The 3,504-nt window shown below is 46.1% G+C and overlaps 1 non-coding gene across 1 annotated transcript; it reads left to right on the top strand.

The window, feature by feature from the left end:
• The first annotated feature begins 3,137 nt into the window (after positions 1-3,137).
• Positions 3,138-3,211, top strand: Trnai-aau (transfer RNA isoleucine (anticodon AAU)). Its single transcript has one exon. It is a non-coding gene; the product is annotated as a tRNA-Ile (tRNA).
• Positions 3,212-3,504: the final 293 nt, after the last annotated feature.

Here is a 3,504-nt window from a genome sequence, read left to right as displayed (position 1 = left end):
GGAGGCTCATGGTGGCGCCAGAACTTGCGCGGTGACCGGGGCCCATGTCACCACCCGGAGCTGCCTGGCGACCAGCCCCACTGACGAGCCCCTGCGGTGTCGCCCGGGGAAGGAGATCGTACCATTGTCTTTGGCCACTCTTTGGCTTTCGCCATTTGCTGGATTCCATTGTAGTTCGCCTCCAGCCTCCGGCGAGCCTCGACAACATCAGAGAAATCTGGCGGAATTACCTTACGAGACGGAACAGGGCCTAGAACCAGGTATCACGTACCGTGCTCCAGGTTAAGAAGGCTAAGAGCTGCGACGACTGATCCCTGTTGACAGGGGATGCTGTCCCCTGCCATTCGGGATCTCCATCCGCGTGGGGGCAGTCTGTTAAGCTTCGATTACGTGAACCCCTTTGGACCCAAATGCAAGAACACGGACAGCGTGCGAACATTCCCGGGCCTGTAGACGTTCCGGGCATAGAGGCGCCGAAGTGGATGCCCAGACGCCCGAGAAACCGGAGACGCTGCTGCAGCGAAGGTGGAGCACTTGTGCGCCCTTGGCCTTGTGCTGTGAGCGAGAACGCGGTGAGCTCACGGCTCATCCGCGCCTGGCTTTTGAGTGTGGAATGCCGGTGGTGCGATCCATGGCGCGATCGGTGGCGTGATCAGTGCTGCGAACACAAGGTGATCCATATTTGGTCATGTCTGGAGGCGCCTGACGTCACACAAGTGTCTGGAACCCTTTAAAACGCGCTGAGAGAGACTGGGTGGGGCAGACTTGACTGAGACTCTGACGGAACTCTGCTCCTCGGCTTCTTACCTTTGTCAGTTTGCAAACTTATATGTCCACTTTGGTTTAACGATGTAGTATTAAACTCTATTGCTTTGCTGCTCTACGCCGTCGCGCCTGTACTTCCCTTCTCGTCGGTCCTGATGCAAGTTACGAGCACAACCTGCTGACGGCGGCGGTCGAGAGACCCTTAACATCGCTTACTCGTCCGGCAGACGGTGATAACTGGAATGCCTTTAGGTGCGTTGCGCGCCTTCGACAAACAATGCAACGCTATTACCTTCGTTTCGGGTATTGTTTATTATTATTTTTCTATATCGCCAGTGTCTGAGAGCCTCCACGCGCTTGCGAAGTGAACCATTGAATCTTGGGGAGCTGATTGAGTGAACAGCCGGTACCGTGTCCCTCGAACAGTGTTTATTTAGGAGGCGTCGCGCGTGGCGCTTTCAAAAAGAAGCCCTCAGGGTGGTAGGGGAAGCAGGGGTGGTTCTTCCAACAATACAATGGAGACCAGCGTGCAGTTTCGCGAAGTACCTACGAAGTGGTAAACATAGGTAGGCAAATTCACTCGTGAGTCGACTCACTCAGACTCAGATCGAGCCGTGAGTCTGAGTGAGTCCGGGTGAGTAATATGTTGGTGAGTTTGAGTCCGAGTGAGCTTTAAGCGCACAGTATATTTGTTGAGTGAGTCTGAGTGAGCTCCACATTTTTTGCCGCCCTGTGGTGATAATTCTGTTCAACTTCAGCATTGCTGTCAGCCTTATGTCGGCTCACGTTTGTACTCACGTCTACTCACGTGTACTTCAACGCACTAGCGTTCATACGCCAGCTCAGCATTTATTGGTTAGAGGTGAGTTGCGGAGGGGCAATAATACAAATTGCCGTAATATTATTGAACTTAGAACACCTCACAGAAACGCCTTTGTTTAATATGTAAACCAAATTTGGTATTAAAGTGAGAAACGGTACTCTCAGAATGAATTTTCTGACGAAAATCACTTAGACAACTTTCCGCGAAATTTGGAAAGCTCCCATGTGACGAAATTTTTTTTTCTCTCGGAAATATTCTAGCAATTAGACGACGGAATTTTTTGGAGGCGTGTATGGCAGAAAAAGTTGCAGTAATATTATTGAGCTTCAAAGAATTTCCACAAACGCCTTTCCTTAATATGTAAACCAAAATTTGGTATTGAAACGATAGTCTCAGAATAAATTTTCTGACAAACAGCACTCAGACGACTTTCCGCGAAATTCGAAAAGCTCCCATGTGCCGAAATTTTTTTTTCTCGGAAATATTCTAGCAATTCACTATTTTCAAAGCATTAAATCAGCACGATTTTTTTCAAATTCACTTGAGATGGTCGTCAAAATGACTGGGGCGTTTGGCGTGGAATGACCCTGATCTGAGAAATTCGCAGGCATAAAACGAAATCCGCTCCCACAAGATAGGGCAAATAAGGAGGTCGTTGGGAGAGGTCTTCGTCCTTCATGGGACAGATAAAGCTGAGGACAACGAGGGCGATACCAGCTCGTAGTCTTGCCAGAATACACGCAACTCATTGTGCGCGTCAGCTAATTTTGTAAATATGGTCACTAAATTTAGGCCCTCAAACAACGTCTCCTAGCTTTGTTCCTGAATATGAAAAGCAGCGTTTCCTTTTGTCACTGTTCAAGTAGAAACGCTTTATTTTCGTAATGCGTCCATTATTCTCACTGAGAAAAGTTTGAGTATGTGGGCTAAATTCACTTTGGGCCCACTAAAACGAACCACCAAATAACATACACTCTTCTTGTAAAATTATTGCTGTGGAGCTGTAAAGGGCACACCTCTTCATTTTGCACCGTCCGTCCGTGCCCGTCCACGAACAAAAAAGAAAGAAAGAACACGTGGCCTCCTCCGAGTTAGCGTTGACGTTACACAATGACACCATGTGACGTCATGTTGGTGTCAGAGATCACCAAAATTTATGAAGTCATCAGAGATACAAAGAAACACAAAAAAGAGAGGCAAGAAGCATAGCTATTATTATTATTATTATTATTATTATTATTATTATTATTATTATTATTATTATTATTATTATTATTGTTGTTGTTGTTGTTGTTGTTGTTATTATTATTGTTTTGTTTTGTCTCCGTCGTGGTCTTAGCATATTTCTGTACTGTATTGACATCAGTGGGCGTGGTCACCTCTCCGTCTTGCATTCCCTTAGCCTGGTAACTGGCCGGGTGTTCGTTCTAAAAGCCATGAAAAAACGCAGACGCGAACCGTTCCACATGTTCTAACAAAAGATAACGAAACAGCGCCTATTGAATCAGACTTACATCGGATAGCTGTATTCTTCCATGGCGTCCCTGCCGGCCTGCTAGCTCAGTCGGTTAGAGCGTCGTGCTAATAACGCGAAGGTCGTAGGTTCGATCCCTGCGCAGGCCAAATTTTTTTTTTTTTCAAATTTTTCTTTCTTTTTTAGTTTGCAAGATGAAACCACCCGGAGCTCATATTGGCAAGGACGAGTTCGACCAGGTACAAAAAAATATCTGCTCCTAAGGTAACATCGGGGAATTCTTCATAGTAGGAGAAAGATGTTGAACATATTTTGTTCATTTGTTGCCAGAATGGATTGTATTTATTCGTTTGCTTAATACGCAAGCGCTTACAACATTATATTCTTGTGTATATTTTCTATCAGTTATTATATATTTACAGATATGGTGAGGTAAGCTCGT

Source organism: Rhipicephalus sanguineus, chromosome 3, assembly GCF_013339695.2.
Source record: "Rhipicephalus sanguineus isolate Rsan-2018 chromosome 3, BIME_Rsan_1.4, whole genome shotgun sequence".
In the NCBI taxonomy this organism is placed as follows: domain Eukaryota; kingdom Metazoa; phylum Arthropoda; class Arachnida; order Ixodida; family Ixodidae; genus Rhipicephalus; species Rhipicephalus sanguineus.
Note: the sequence above shows the minus strand (reverse complement) of the source record. Positions and strands in the feature narration are given on the sequence as shown.